This window comes from Oratosquilla oratoria, chromosome 9, assembly GCF_046742065.1.
Source record: "Oratosquilla oratoria isolate Oo_2021 chromosome 9, ASM4674206v1, whole genome shotgun sequence".
NCBI classification, from domain to species: Eukaryota; Metazoa; Arthropoda; class Malacostraca; order Stomatopoda; family Squillidae; genus Oratosquilla; species Oratosquilla oratoria.
In genome coordinates this window covers 44,137,906-44,155,150 of record NC_134785.1, presented here as the reverse complement: position 1 = coordinate 44,155,150, position 17,245 = coordinate 44,137,906, and the positions used below count along the sequence as shown (strand labels likewise).

Genomic DNA, 17,245 nt, shown 5'->3' with positions numbered 1-17,245 from the left:
GTAGCAAAATACAGCATATCCACAGCAAGGCCACTTCATTTAATTGATCCCTTCAAGCTGCATCAAAATATCATTCACACATACCCCCCAATCCCGTACCCTCTCCCTTCCATGCATCACAGTATCATCCATACATAACCATTCTCCACTCACCTTATCTTCTGTCTTCTCCCTTCTTCAATAGACATTTCTCTCTTTCCCAATGCCCCTTTTACCCAATCCATCTCATCCTAGGTCACCCCCTCATGTTCACTGCCTCCACCTTTGCCTCCCACACCTCTTTCACTAATCTTTCTTCACTCATTCTTTCCATGTGTCCAAACCATCACAATATTCTTTCATCAACCCTATCTCCCAACTCCCTTTCCATCCCCATTCTCCGCCTCACCTTCTCATTTCTCACTCTATCCAGCCTAGTTACCCCTACCATACTTCTCAGGCATTTCATCTCAAACACATGTAAACTCTTCCTCTTTTATGTTCTATGTTTCTGCCCCATACAATGCTGTCAGCAAAATAACTCCTTCATACAATCTCCTCTTAACCATTACCAAGTGTCTTTTTCTCATTACACTTTTTAACCCCTTCAATACGGGCCAAAATCTCGCAGGCAGCATTAGCTGCCAGACATGCGATGTTGCGTCATAATACTCGCATTATAAAAAATAAAGTTAGTGCTATATTGCTCGTTCTCTTTCACCCGTGAATTTTGATAACCATAGAAAATATGATGAAGCCAATTTACAGAGTATGGGGGTCACGCAGGTACAACTACAATATATATAATCAAGACGCCTACATCGGCATCCTCGCGTACCCACTTGCTCCTCATGACGCCTATGTAGGCGTCATCGTATCGAAGGGGTTAATCCCCCAAGCCATATACGTGCTTCACGCAATCTACATTCTATCTCCACCTCCACTCCTCCCTTCCCTGCCACTCACACTCAAATATCTATAGCTATCCACTTCCTCCAGTCTCTCTCCTTTAATACTCGCTTCTAATTTGCTGCCATCCACTCCCCTTGTACATCTCATCACCTTACTTTTACCAACATTTACCTTCAACTTCCTTCTATCATACATGTTCCCAAACTCCATTACTGACTTCCTTAATCCCTCCTCTGGTCCTGTCACAAGTGCAGTTTTGTCAGCAAACAACAACTGGCCTATCTCCCACTTTTCTCCATTTTCTTTAACTATCTCCAATCCCTGGCCCACTTCCCTTGTGTTTACCTCTCACAACACCCCATCCATGTATAAATTGAAAAGCCAAGGTAACATGACGCATCCCTGATGAAGTCCCACCTTAACCTCAGACCACTCAATCTCTCTATTTCTAATTCTAACACAGGCTCTGCTACTCTCATAAAAACTTATGACTACTCTTACCAGCTTTCCTCCTACTCCATATATCTGCAATACCTCCCACAGGGCCTTCCTGTCTACCCTGTCATAAGCCTTAACCATACATACATATACCAAGGCTTTTTCCCCCTTACAAGGGAGGTAGCCAAAAAGGAAAAGGCATAAAATCATTCCCACCCATTCCATCCCTGAATACACTCCACACCCCTCCACCCTCCCTCTCATCTTAGCACCTCCTGCCTTACCACAAAAATCTAATCCATGCAACCCCTACCTGTCCTAAACCTAAACTGTTCCTCACCAATTACTCCCTCTGTTCCTCTCCTAATCTGCTCAATCAAAACCCTCCCATAAGCCTTCCTAACTACATTCAACAAACTCATCCCTCTGAAACTACTACACTCACACTTGTCCTCTTTTCCCTTGTAAAGTGGAGCTATACAGGCACTCCTTCAGTCCTCCAGCACTGTACCCTCTTTTAAAAAGACAAGCATTAAACAACATCATCAACCAGTCCACCATCACTGTACCTCCCTTTTTTAGACACTGTATGACACCCATCTAACCCGGGTGCTTTTCCTGCTTTCATCATTTTGATAACTTTCACTTCATCTTTCCATATTTCTCCTTCATTTTCCTCATTCATCACTGTCATTTTCTTAGCGCTTCCCTTCGCAACTACATTTCCCTCCCCATTCTCCTTCACATTTTTCAACTCCCCAAAATACTCTGTTCTTCTTCCTCTTACAGCCTTCTCTCCTTGTGCACCTTTTACCTTTTCTTCTCTACTTGATGCATCTTCCCTTCCTCGCTATTTCCTTCCAAAACATCTTGTTTATTACTTTCAAAATTTTCTGTCATACTCTTCTTACCCCATTTCACATCAGTTCTCTTTGCCTCCTTTATCTTATGCTTCACTTTTTTTTTTTTTTTTTTTTTTTAACCACTCGTATGATTCTCTTGTCCTATTTGTAACCAATATGTGAATGCTTGTTTCTTCTGTTCTACAGCCTTCTTTATTTCCTCATCCCACCACCATCTGGGGTATTGGCTACATGTTATTGTGGCTAAGTAGCATGCAGTTGATACTTTAGGGTCTATATGGGATGCTCCTATGGACCAGAGTCACACATCATTTTGTCCGTGACAGAGGAAACCTCTGTTCATATAGAAATGATGATACTTTACTATATTGCGACTGTTCCTCCATTATGCTGTCCCCCCCACCACTTGTTACTGTCCTGTACCATTTCTCTGAATATTCAATTCCTTTTTTTGCCTAGCCCTCTGGTGGGGGAGGAGAATACTGCCACCATGTCTTCCCACTTGAGTCGTACAAGGTGACAAAAAACAGGACAGGGATTAGGATTAGGCACTCTTCTCCCTGTAACCCCAAAGGGGACATTCCTAAAAAAAGTAAAGGCATAAGAGGGTCTAGGAGTTTTCCAACCCTAAGATTTGGATCTTTTAATGTGCATGGATGTGGTACAGATGAGAGTAAAAGGGAAGAGATAGGAAGTATGTTAGTGAGAAGAAAGATTGATATGTTGGCATTGAGTGAAACTAAGTTGAGAGGGAGGGGGGAGGGGTGAGTGTGAGTTTGGGAGTGTAGTTGGGAGGTTCTCAGGAGTGAAGAGAGGACAAGGGAGAGAAGGGGTGGCTACACTAGTAAGTGAAGAGATAGTTAATGTGGATGAAGACAAAACTGGGAAGGGAGATGTGGGTTTTGTAAGTGCATATGGGCCTGGTAGTAAGAAGAGTGTGGAGGAAAGGGAGGCTTTTTGGATGGATTTAAATGGGTGCATAGAGGGATTAGGGAGAAATGTCAATGTAGTTGTATTGGAAGACCTTAATGCTAGGGTAGAAAATGAACCAATAGATGGAGTGGTTGGGAAGAGTGGAGTTCCAGAAAAAATCATAATAGAGAGTTAATGGTGGTGATGTGTCTTGAAAGAGAGTTGATGAAATCAAATAGTGTTTAGGAAGAAAGTCAAGCATAAGTACACATGGGAGAGGGTGGTGGATGGAAGGGTGGTAGATAGAGCATTATTGGACTATATAGTGGTAACCAGGAGTATAGTAGGAAGAGTTAAGGATGTACATGTTCTAAGGGGAGAGAGTGGGGGAATATCAGATAATTTTTTGGTGGAAAGTAAATTGAGAGTGGAGGATAGATGGAGAAAGATGAAAAGGACAGAAGGTAGGGAGGTGCTTAGAGTGAACTGCTTAAATGAGAAAGAAAAGGAGGAGTACAAGAAGCTGAGGGAGGAGTGGGAGGGAGTGAAGGATAAATTAGAACTAGGAGTGGAGAAGGAATGGGGATGGTTCAAGGAGGGAGTCATAAGGTGTGCAAAGATGGTGTGTGGAACAAGAAGGATGGGAGGAAATAGAAGGAAGGGTAGTGAGTGGTGGGATGAGGAAACAAAGAAGGGTGTAGTAGAGAAGAAGCAAGCTTTCACAGATTGGTTACAAAATAGGACAAGGGAATCATATGGGAGATACAAGGAAAATAAAAGATAAGTAAAGCATAAGATAAAGGAGACAGAGGAGATCAGATGTGAAGTGGGGTAAGAGTATGACAGAAAATTTTGAAAGTAATAAAAAGATGTTTTGGAAAGAAATTAAGAAAGGAATAGAAGGCAAATCAAGTAGAGAAGAAAAGGTAAAAGGTGGCAGATGGAGAGATGATAATGGAAGAGAAGGCAGTAAGAGGAAGATGGGCAGAGTATTTTAGGGAGTTGTTAAACGTCAAGGAGGATAGGGAGGGAAAGGTATACAGTGAGAAGTGCTAAGAAAATTACCATGATGAGCGAGGAAAATGGAGGAGAAATAAGGAAAGATGAAGTGAAGGCAGCTGTTAAGATGATGAGAGTAGGTAAGGGACCTGGGTTGGATGGATGTCATGCACAATGTCTGAAAAAAAGGAGGTACAGTTATTTGATGTGTGTTTAAGAGAGGGTAGAGTGCCGGAGGACTGGAGGAGTGCCTGTATAGTTCCACTTTACAAAGGAAAAGGGGACTAGTGTGAATGTAGTAGTTTCAGAGGAATCAGTTTGTTAAGTGTAGTTGGGAAGCCTTATGGGAGGGTCTTAATTGAGAGGATTAGGAGAGGAACAGAGGGAGTAATTGGTGAGGAACAGTGTGGGTTTAGGACAGGTAGGGGTTGCTTAGATCAGATTTTTGTGGTAAGACAGATACGTGAGAAAGCTGTAGAAAAGGTAAGGATGTTTTTTGGGCTTTTAAGGATCTGGAAAAGGCTTATGACAGGGTAGACAGGAAGGCCCTGTAGGTGGTATTGCAGATATATGGGATAGGAGGAAAGCTGTTAAGAGCAATCGAGTTTTTACAAGAGTAGTAGAGCTTGTGTTAGGATTAGAAATAGAGAGAACGAGTGGTTTGAAGTAAAGGGATTTCAGGTATGTGTTATGTCACCCTGGCTGTTCAATTTATACATGGGTGGTGGGGTGGTGCAAGAGGTAAATGCAAGGATAATGGGTCAGGGATTGGAGATAGTTAAAGAAAATGGAGAAAAGTGGGAGATGAGCCAGTTGTTTTTTGTTGACGACACTACACTTGTAGCAGGATCAGAGGAGGGATTAAGGAAGTTAGTGACAGAGTTTGGGAAGGTATTCGAAACAAGGAAGTTGAAGATAAATGTTGGTAAAAGTAAGGTGATGAGATGTACAAGGGGAGAAAGTGGCAGCAGACTGGAAGTGAGCATTAAGCAAGAGATACAGAAGGAAGTGGATAGCTTTAGATACTTGGGTATGAATGTGGCGGGAAAGCGAGAAGTGGAGAATGTAGATTGAGAGAAGCAAGTAAATGCCTTGGGGGATTAAAAAGTGTAATAAATAGACATTTGGGAATGGATGCTAAGAGTAGATTGTATGAAGAATTGCTTGTGCCAACAGCACTGTACAGGGCAGAAACATGGAACATAAAAAAGGAAGAGAGGAGGAGTTTGAATGTGTTTGAGATGAAGTGTCTGAGAAGTATGATAGGGGTTACTAGGCTGGATAGAGTGAGAAATGAGAAGGTGAGGAGGAGAACGGGGGTGGAAAGGGAGCTGGGAGATAAGGTTGATGAAAGAATATTGGAATGGTTTAGACACGTGGAAAGAATGAGTGAAGAAAGATTAGTAAAAGAGGTATGGAAAGCAGATGTGGAAGGAGTGAACACGAGGGGTTGACCTAGGATAAGATGGATGGATGGAGCAAAAGGGGCATTGGGAAAGGGGTGATAGAAGATAGGGGTGAATGGAGAATGGTTGTGTATGGACAATGCTGTGATGCATGAGGGTGAGTGGGTGGGGGGTGAAGGAGTATGGGTGAGAAATAAATTGAAGCTGCCCAAAGGGATTTCTCCCCGTCTTCTCCTTTTCTGCATTAGGGGATGGAGAGGGGGGTCACCAATTTAACGAAGTGGCCTTGTTGTGTCTTGTGGCATAGCTTCTAACCCCGGGCAGTGGGAAAGATGCAGGGATGACCTGTCATCTAGGAGTTCCCAAGATAAGAGCGTGGAGTATATTGGGGATGGAAAGGGTGGGAGTGGTTTTTTTTTTTTTTTTTTTTTTTTTTTTTTTTTTTTTTTTTTTTTTTTTTTTTTTTTTTCCCCTCCCTCCCTTGTAAGGAGGAAAAAACCTTTCGCATATGTATGTACCACTACTCATTACCCATCCTTCTATTTCTTCCCATTCTCCTTGTTCCCCACACCATCTTTGCACACCTTGTGACTTCCTCCTTGAAACATTCCTATTCCTCGACTCCCAGTTCTACTCTATCCTTCACTCCCTCCCACTCTTCTCTCAGCTTCTTGTACTCATTTTTATTTCTCATTTAAGCAGTTCACTTTAAGCACCTCCCTACCTTCTGTCCTTTTCCTCTTCCTCCATCTATCCTCCACTCACCTTCCACAAAAAGTGAACTGATATTCCCCCACTCTCTCCCCTTTGAACATGTACATCCTTAACTCTTCCTACTCTTCTGGATACCTCTATATAGTCCATTAAAGCCCTGTCTACCACCCTTCCATCCACCACCCTCTCCCATGTGTACTCATGCTTGACTGTCTTCCTAAACACTGTATTTACTAATCAGTTCTCTAGACACATCTCCATCAGCACCTCTCCATTTTTTTCCTGGAACTCCACATTTCCCAACCACTCCATCTATTGGTTCATCTCCTACCCAAGCATTGAGATCTTCCAATACCACTACATTGACATTTCTCCCTAAACCCTCTATACACTTATTTAAATCAATCCAAAAAGCCTCCCTTTCCTCCACACTCTTCTCACTACCAGGCCCATATGCACTTACAAAAATCCATATCTCCCTTTCCAGTTTCACCTTCATCCACATTAACCGTGAAGAAACCTCCTTCCACCCCACATGCTTACCTATCTCTTCACTTACTAGTATAGCCATCCCTTCTTTCCCTTGTCCTCTCTTCACTCCTGAGGTCCTCCCTCCCAAACTCAAACTCACCCCTCCCTTTCAACTTAGTTTCACTCAGTGCCAATACATCCTTCTTCTTGCGAACATACTGCCTATCTCTTCCCTTTCACACTCATCTGTACCACATCCATGCACATTAAAAGATCCAAATCTTAGGATGCTGGTTGGAAAACTCCTCCCAGACCCTCTTATGCCAGTGCTCCTTTTTTTTTTTTTTTTTTTTTTTTTTTTTTTTTTTTTTTTTTTTTTTTTTTTTTTTTTTTTTTTTTTTTTTTTTTTTTTTTTTTTGAGCAACAGAAAGAAGGATACCTAGCCCGCTCCCTGTCCCGTTTTTGTCACCTTTTACAATTCAAGTGGGAACACTTGGGAGTCTTCTGTCTCCCCTACCACAGGGTTAAGCCTTAAATTCATGTAGCTCTAACTTAATCTATATCCTTGATTTCCAATTATCATATTCCAAGTATTTATGCCTTTATATGGATAACTATTTCTTCACATCCTTTAGACACGTGGTCTTGATTTCCTTCCATGACTTCTTAAAGTCCTATCTTTAATCAGATCTCTTCTGTCAAAGCAATCACATGTGTGTATGTGTAGATATGTCTTGCCATTATTATATTCTAAATTATGATGTTAGTGGAGCAAGTAATTCAGTTTTCTCTGGACTTCCTAGACATACCTATGTATTTTCTAATGCCATCTTCTTAAAATTAATCTCTTGAATTTAACTGTATTGCCTTTGACCTTTAGCATTAATGGATTATATAGTGGTGACCAGGAGTATGGTAGGAAGAGTTAAGGATATACATGTTCTAAGGGGAGAGAGTGGGGGAATATCAGATCATTTTCTGGTGGAAGGTAAATTGAGAGTGGAGAATAGGTGGAGAAAGAGGAAAAGGGCAGAAGGTAGGGAGGTACTTAGAGTGAACTGCTTGAATTAGAAAGAAAAGGAGAATGAGTATAAGAAGGCAGTAAGAGGAAGGTAGGCAGAGTATTTTTGGGAGTTGCTAAATGTGAATGAGGATAGGGAGGGAAAGGTAGTTGCAGTGGGAAGTGCTAAGAAAATGAGAGAGATGAGTGAGAAAAATGGAGAAATAGGGAAAGATGAAGTGAAAGCAGCTTTTAAAATGATGAGAGCAGGTAAGGCACCTGGGTTGGATGGATGCCATGAAGAATGTCTGAAGAAAGGAGGTACAGTGATGGTGGACTGGCTGGTGAGGTTATTGAATGTTTGTTTAACCTCTTCACTCTGGGGCATATCGCACGTCTGGCAGCATTAGCTGCCCTACGTGCAATGTTGCGTCATAATAATCGCATTATAAAAAATAGTCAGTGCTCAATCGTTCGTTCTCTTTCACCCATGAATTTTGAAAACCATTGAAAATATGATGAAGCCAGTTTAGAGAGAATGGAGGTTACGTAGGGACGACTAGAATAAATATAATCAAGACGCTGACGTCAGCATCATCGTGTACCCACTTGCTCCTCATGACGCCTACGTAGGCGTCACCGTATGGAAATGGTTAAGAGAGGATAGAGTGCTGGAGGAGTGCCTATATAGTTTCGCTTTACGAGGGAAAGGGGGACAAGTGTGAGTGTAGTAGTTTCAGAGGGATCAGCTTGCTGAGTGTAGATGGAAAGGCTTATGGGAGGGTCTTAATTGGGAGGATTAGGAGAGGAACAGAGGGAGTAATTGGTGAGGAACAGTGTGGTTTTAGGACAGGTAGGGGTTGTGTAGATCAGATTTTTGTGGTAAGACAGATATGTGAGAAAGCTATAGGAAAAGGTAAGGATGTTTTATAGGCTTTTATGGATCTGGAAAAGGCTTATGACAGGGTAGACAGGAAGGCACTGTGGAAGGTACTGCAGATATATGGGATAGGAGGAAAGCTTTTAAGAGCAGTCAAGAGTTTTCATGAGAGTAATAGAGTTTGTTTTAGGATCAGAAATGGAGAGAGTGAATTGTTTGAGGTAAAGGTGAGACTTCGTCAGGTATGTGTTATGTCACCCTGACTGTTCAATCTATACATGGATGGGGTGGTGCGAGAGGTGAATGCAAGGGTAGTGGGTCAGGGGTTGGAGGTAGTTAAAGAAAATGGAGGAAAGTGGGAAATAAGCCAGTTGTTGTTTGCTGACGACACTGCACTTGTAGCAGGATCAGAGGAGGGACTGAGGAAGTTAGTGACAGAGTTTGAGAAGGTATGTGAAAGAAGGAAGCTGAAGATAAATGTGGGCCAAAGTAAGGTGATGAGATCTACAAGGGGAGAGAGTGACAGCAGGATGAAAGTGAGCATTAACCCCTTCCATATGGTGCCGCACACGTAGGCGTCATGGACTTAGATCTCAGTGGCAGCAGCCGATGCCAGCCGTACGACGTGTCGTAATAATACTCGCATCATAAAATATAGTCACCGCTTATATCGATCGTTCTCTCTTCACCTGTGAATTTTGATAACCATAGAAAATGCGATTACAAAAGAATTAGAAAGAATGTCATTATGGAGGGGCGACTACAATAAATATAATCAAGACGCCGATATGGCAGCCTCGCGAATACACTCGCTCCCCATGACGCCTACGTGTGCGGCACCGTATGGAAGGGGTTAAGGGTGAGAGACTGGAAGAAGTGGATAGTTTTAGATACTTGGGTGCAAATGTAGCAGGAAAGGGTGGAATTGTGGTGGAGGTAGAATATAGATTGAGAGAAGAGTGAATGCCGTGGTGGATTAAAAAATGTAATGAGAAATAGACATCTGGGAATGGGTGCTAAGAGATTATATGAAGGAGTGATTGTGCCAACAGCACTGTATGGAGCAGAAACATGGAACATAAGAGAGGAAGAGAGAAGGAGTTTGAATGTGTTTGAGATGAAATGTCTGTGAAGTATGATAGGGGTTACTAGGGTAGATAGAGTGAGAAATGAGAAGGTGAGGAGGAGAACAGGGGTGGAAAGGGAGCTGGAAGATAGGGTTGATGAAATAGTATTAGGATGGTTTGGACACATGGAAAGAATGAGTGAAGAAAGATTACTAAAAGAGGTGTGGAAGGAGTGAATATGAGGGGGCGTCCTAGGATGAGATGGATGGATGGGGGTGAAAGAGGCATTACAAAAGAGAGGAATGTCTGTTGAGGAAGGACAGGAGAGGACAGAAGATAGGGGTGAATGGAGAAGGGTTGTGTATGGATGATGCTGTGATGCATGAGGGGGAGTGGGTGGGGGGTGTGAGGAAGTATGTATGGGAAAAAAATTGACACAGCCCGAAGGGAATTCTCCCTGTCTTCTCCTTTTCTGCATGAGGGGACGGAGAGGGGGTCGCCAAATTTATGAAGCGGCCTTGCTGTGGATGTGCTGTGTCATACAACTCTGCTTTTGACTCAGGGCAGTGGACAGGATGCAGGGATGACCCATCATCTAGGAGGTGCCAAGATAAAAGGAAAGGAGGAGGGTGGACGGGATTGGAATATGTAGGGAATGGAATGGGTGGGAGTGGTTTCCATGCCTTTTTCTTTTTGGCTACCTCCACCCCCCCATTGTAAGGGGGAAAAGCCTTTGGTATATGTATGTATGCCTTTGACCTGTACATTGTGGTGGGGGGACAGGGATGACCCTTCATCCACGAGGTTCTAAGATGGGAGGGACAGTGAATGGGTTATTGGATGGATGTAGGGTGGATTTATGGTATATAAATGTATGAATTTAATTCATGCTGCTCTCACAGTAATTCAGTTTTATTAGCTGTTAAATGAATCAAGAATATAACATAAGGGGACAAGGAGGGAGGGTCACCATGGAAATGAAGCACAGGCCCTACTGTAGGTGTGCTGTGTCTAGCTGCATTGGTTCTGACCCAGGCAATGGGTAAAGTACAGGGATCTTCATCCACAAGAAGCTAAGATAAAAGAAAATGGGTGATAGATAGGAGTAGGGTAGGTTGAGCTGGCTACCTCCCTCATAAGGAGAAAGAAGCCTCTTGTTATATAAATAGAAGAACACAACAGGTGTCACTACTGACACACTACCAGCTACTCCATCCTGACTTCTGATTCTTTAATACGTGTATTGGTCATGTAGGAAATTGTGTTTGCTCGTACATTAGAAATCCTGTTAGTTGACATACTGTTTTCTTTTTCTCATAGGTTACTGGAATGAGAGATGCAAAAGGAAAGCACAAGTGAAACCCAGCTGACACTGGGGCAAAGCAAGATGGATAGCTATTCTAGTGAGCCAATCACCATCAGGTTACAGCAGTTTATGACTGGACAAGCTCCATTTTTGCCAAGTGATTTTCTCTGTTACCTTTATTTACAGAACAAATATCTAGTCATTGATGTTATTCTTTGGAGATATTTATTTAACACTAAGGTGATTTAGTTAATGTAGCATAGAATACTTATTCTTGCAGTGATACTTTCTCATCCTGCCTTTACACAAAATATGCAGGTATATACATACAGCCTTAATAGCATCAAAACCATACTGTAGCTGTCACGTGTGTGGAGATGAATGAAATGTTACTTACGAATATTCTAGGTATTCCTGCTACTTAAGATGAACTGCAAAATAGAGAGAACTAGGATGTAATCCAAGTTTACTAGCTTAAACTATTGTTTGTGATATGCTCTTACATTCTTACTTATTATGTAATTGGGTTGATTGATTTGTTCTTGTATGTGATTTCCTGAAATTCCAATTAAGTGATTTGTAAAATATTTTCATCTCAAAAACTTGTGCCGATAAAGAAACACAAGTTATTCAGTAGTGAATGGAGTAGGAAAATCATGTTAAAGATACACAAGTACCCAAACACTAGGGCAAGTATTGTAATGAAGAAGACTGCACCTAATTAGTTTTTAATGTTGTTATTTTTATGATTCTTTTTGACCCTGAATATGATGTTATTTCAGCAGTGCACTAGTACTAGTTGCTGAGGTTTTTATTAAAGTCATGCAGCAGTGATGAGTTATGATATTTTTTATTTGTTTATCTTTTTGACCAATGCTCTTTCTCTTATATCTGTAGGGCACAAAGCAGAAATTATTTAATTAAGAAGAAAATGTTTTTAGCACAAAAGAAATAATGAATAGGCTTCCATGTTACAATCTGTAGCCTCAGGTTTTCTCATGTAGGAAATCAACCGCCACAAAATATTTAGCAATGGCCCAAGTTTGCTCATAAATCTCTTAGAGAAGTATTATATTGCTGGTTATTGTGTGCCTGTAGAACAGTGTCTTCGTGGTGGTGTGAACTTTAACTTATGTGGCATTTTGAACCATATTAATTTCCCACTGGTACTGTTTTAGTGTTGATGGTGACTGGAATGGGAGAGAGTGGGTATTAATTTTTTTTTTTTTTTTTTTTTTTTTTCTCTCTCTTCATCATCATCATCATCATCCTAGTTTTGCAGTGGGACTTGTGGGGTGTCTTGTTGTCTTTTCTTCCTAGTTTATGTTTGTGGGGTTTTTTTCAGTCACTTGGTTTATTTGTTGGTCAAGTTTCATAACAGAGATTGTATGTACATTTTTACAGATTGCAGGAATTTTGTTCGTCAAATACGAGTTACATATGGTTGACAATGTAGTTACAGACTTGGAACTAAGGATTGGCTTGTATGTGAACAGTTTCACTTGGAGATGAGTAGGATATCACTAGAAGGATGAAGCTCATGCATCTTTCTGTCAAACATCCACCAGCACCTTTACCTCCATCCAGAGTGTGGCTCAGAGAGAATCCCTTCTATTTTATTATCTTCTTAGGTCATATCTGTTCAGGTCACAGTTATCTGGCAGCCATGAATCTCCTCCAAGAGAAACCTGAGGCAACAGACTGATTGGGTGGCTGAATGATTGATCAGGTCACCACCAAGCACTGAAACAGTATCATCAAAGAATTAGACTGGTAATGGACACCATCTGCCCAAGAGCCACAAACTATACAAAAGGCACAACCTCTAATCCAGGGGTTCTCATCCTATTTTCTCATGTAACATGTACTTATGTATTGCTTTTCTTTAACCTCCGGGAGACCACACCAACACTGAATATAGTCATCAGGCATTGACTAACTAAAGTAACTATATCTAGTTTATGGGTTGTGGCTGCAATTATGAAACTATGAACCCTGGGGGGTCCAGTTGAGAATCACTGCTCTAATCTTTTATTTCCCAACACATAATGCAGAACAGGCATCTATACAGAATTTCTTAAGTGGTTTCCTCATTCAACCTGGGGGGCTTTTTCTACATATATTGGGGCCATGAGTCTCCTCCACTAGAGAACAGAGGCAGTTAATAGATTGATCTCTTTAAGAAATCTGTGAAAAATAAACATAATCTAGTGTTCTCATCAGAAAAAGGGCATGAACAGTCTCATTTCGTCAGTGAGTAAAAAAAAAAAAAAAAAAAAAAAAAAGGTAATCACACTGCTGTATTCCAACATAGCAAGGTTGTATGTAAAGCACCTGTACAGCCCTTGTTATCACCAAATGTGTCAATTCCTTTGCAATGGTACGTCTTCTTAGGCACATGTTTTGTAAAGCCAATGGACCCACAGTGCCTTGTAGGGCTTGTATATCTTTGTACTCATTAGTGTCTTCTTCCATGTTGCCAAACCATATTAAGTGCTTCAGTGCAGTGATCCACTTTATAGATGTTGCTGTACCAAACATATGGCAGTTTTATTCAGCAAAGGTTATGGCTCTAATAGGTGCGGGGCTTGGTCGAGAGATTTTGTTATAACTAAGATCTAATCTTTAGTTGAATAAACTTCTTTTAGTGTTTGCCAGAGCAACTTTTATAATGTGGATTTCTGTGGGAAATGGATTATGTGCTTTTTCACAGCTGTGTAGCAACTATATCAATAGTTTAAGTACCATTTTTGAATACCTAGTTGCTATAGGATAGTTGATGTATGTAATTTAGTGATCCAAGAAGGGTTCTTAGATTAAATATGTTGGATATCCATAAAGAAAAAATAAATAGATAAATAAAATAAGAATATTTTTTCTCTCTATCTCTTATCTTTCTCTGAGATACAAGTTTTACACATTTTTTTTTTTTTTTTTTTTTTTCCCTCCAATACATTAGGGTCTTTCAGTTTATTGATTTGGGGTTGTATTTTGTTGAGGTAAATTTTTTGCAATATGTCCTTTATAAATGAGATGGTTCCTTCAATATTAGAATTGGGTTGGTCTATATATTTAGGTCTTTAAAAAAAAAGTGTAGATATTAGAATGCGATGGAACTTGTAATGAAAATATTCTCACATAAGATGTAATGAAACAATGTGGAACTTCTAATTGTCATGCTTTATTAATTTTCATGTAACTTTTGACTTGGTCACCCCTAAGATAGGGAAGAACACCTTCACTACATACACATACAGTATTTAATAAGCACTCCAATATCAACCCCTAAATTCCATATTCCACCTAATTCCCCCAGACATGAGCCCAACCAAAAAATCATCACCAAGAAACATCAAAACAACATGCAAATACTCTCTTCCTCCACAACCACCAGACACTAGCCTCCAGAAGCATATCCATAATTATATAACAAACTGAAAGACAATACATTGCTGTATGCCAGATCTCCTGATATCCATCCCTCGGAATCCTCTCTTTCCCCAAAAGGACAGTCCACCTGGCCAGACTGCGATGCAGCCACCATTCAGCCTTTCTAAGCTACCAGAAGAGGCTGGATGACTGCATCACATATATATGTCTATGATGCAACACTTCACCCCACACTATACAGCACATTGTGGAAGACCACACACTAACAACACAATATATACTCTATAAGGAATTTGTGGGAAAACCCATTCCAGCCATTCCATTCCTCTGGGAGATGGAACTGCTTGGCCAGAGAGTCTATGGAACAACAACCACAAAAAAAAATCACTCCCCAAAATAAGTAAGAACCACACTGCCATGAGTGTATTCAAGCTACTACCCAGAACTAACATAGAGTAGGCCTGGCCACAGAATTGAATTGCCACGTGAAATCACCAGACAGAAGATAAACAATATTTCCTCCTTGAATGACCTCTAGGCCAATCTGGTTACCCAGGAGCTATAGGTCTTCTGCAAGAGTCCTGGGACAAAGAATTGTTCTCTTCCTTTCTGCTTCATTTGTATTCTGAGTCTTTGCTGAGTTATTGTTTCCTAGACTGTCTGGTCAAGCAGTCCCGCCACATATGGAACGGGGTTTTCCTATAAACCCCTTATAGGGTGTATATTGTGTTGTTGGCATGCATGATTGTGTACAATGCAGTCTTCCATAATGTGTTGTATAGTATGTGGTGAAGTGTTACATCCTGGGCAGTTATCTTTGATGCGGTTATCCAGCCTCTTGGGTACAATCGCTTCGTCATACAACCTTCTTCTTGGATTCATCCCACATACTATAACACTTTTCATTCCATCATTTATATTCCCTTTATTATAACTAACCTCTGCATCTATTGGATGTGAAATAGACAAACCTCTTTGTAATGAATATGTAATGTTTGATATGGCAGTATTTGGATGACGTTATTAAAACATTGAACTAAAAGTCTTTGATGGAAGCTGAAGTGAACTATAGTTTTATATCTTCATTTAGAAGTGACATAATTTCATAGTACAGTTGAGATTGAGAAGAGCTGTGGTCGTGGAAATTTTGTAATTTGACAGATCATAATCGGGGTCATTCTTCATCTTCTTTGTGATTATATTTGGATGCTGAAATTTTTAGAATCTTATTCAGGGTCAAGGAGAACCCATATGGATAGGGCCAGAAGAATGTATATATATTTTCTCCACAAACCTTTCAATAATTGAATACTATTCCATAAAACATTTTTTGAATGAATTGAATGCAAAAAATGTACACATCTATGATAGTCATGTGTAGATGTATATTTAATATGAATGTGATATATTCATATGCTTTTTACTCTTTTTTTTTTCTAGTATTCCTCTCTATCTCCCACTCCTCTGTCTTTCTCTCTCCCCTCCCTCCCTTTCTCCACCTTATCCTCACTGCTTCTGTCCCTCCCACTCTTTCAGTAAATAAACTGATTCTTTTCTCTCTCCTTCCCTTTCTCCCTATTACCCACATTCTCTAACTCACCCTCTTGCCATCATTCCTTCCTTCCCTTCATCTCTTTCAATAAATTAAATGATTCTGTATTTTGTAGTGATGCTTTATGGTAGTCCACTCTATAGTGTAGTGAAGATAAGTCACACACTGACGAACCACCATCTGCAACAGACGTCTAGAATGAGATCTGGAGTACAGTGCTTTTTCGCTAAGTTGGAGGAAACACTTAGTCTGGTATTGTATGGGAAAGGGGAAGCTTTGCTTATCGAGTGACCAAAATGATTTATTAGAGTAAATCCACTGAATGAAAAATAATTTAAAATGGAGGATGGTGAAGCCAGACAAAAATATGGTGAACCAACTAAAAGAACACTAAATGTGAGTAGGGTTGAATTGCTGTTAGGTGTCACCCCAAAAAAAAATTGTAATATGGAAATGCCTCAATGTAACCAAAGGTATGATGAGAATATTGCTTTTTCTGGGTTTGCAAGAGAAGGTAGAATACTAGGTAAAGGTATAGATTTAGAAAGGGAGATAAGGTATAAAAATATTCTACGAAATCAAGAGATTACAGAACTAATAAAAGAAATAGATTTAAAAGCAGAATACAGGGCAATGTATAGAGAAATGAATGAGTTGAATAGAATGCTGAGACCAACAGAGAGCTTAATGACCTAAAAAAAGAATTAAAGTTAGTTAAAAATGAAAATGAGAGGATGAAAAGGAACAAAAATGAGGCTTTAAAAAGAGAGTAAAAGAACAAATACAAGCAGTGACTGAGAAAGTTGGAGATACCATAAAAGAGACAGATCTTCAAGAAATCGATGGAAAGTATATCAGGAAAACAAAAAAATAGCTTATAAAGAAATTGTACAAGTGGAAGAAAATGCAGAGGAAACAGTTATTAAAGTAATTAAAGAGAAAGAAAACTGGATCAGGGACACAGTTGATAAAAAAAAGTGTATAAATGAAAAACACAATGTAGCTATATAACTTAAGAGAAAAAGAGGAGAGAGAAATAGCCAAAGAAATTCTGAAAAAGATACAAAAGGAGGGGCAAGAGATGGAAATAGAAGTGCATAGAATGGAACTATACTCTAAAGAAAGAAAAAAAATAGACCTATAACACTGGGTAACAAAAATTTGTTTTTTGAAAAATCGTCCAGGGTTTTCCAGCGGAATTAAACTAATTGTGATGCTCTGAGTCCGAAAATGCCCTTGGTTTTTCTCAATCAGGTCAGGATTGTTCGCTACAGACATTTAAGAAAAAAACGATTTTTCATCCAAAAACCCAATTTCTGCGGATCATAAAAATTCGGTTTTTCCGTTTTCCTGGGG

The 17,245-nt window shown here is 40.2% G+C and overlaps 1 protein-coding gene across 5 annotated transcripts in view; it reads left to right on the top strand.

The window, feature by feature from the left end:
* The window catches only part of LOC143028357 (solute carrier family 35 member F5), a 48,390-nt gene extending 36,597 nt beyond the window's left edge, over positions 1–11,793 (top strand). For all 5 annotated transcript variants that reach the window (XM_076190311.1, XM_076190310.1, XM_076190308.1 and 2 more), the window contains one exon: positions 10,962–11,793. The gene's annotated coding sequence lies outside the window, so the exon portion shown is untranslated. The remainder of the gene's footprint in view (positions 1–10,961) is intronic.
* Positions 11,794–17,245: the final 5,452 nt, after the last annotated feature.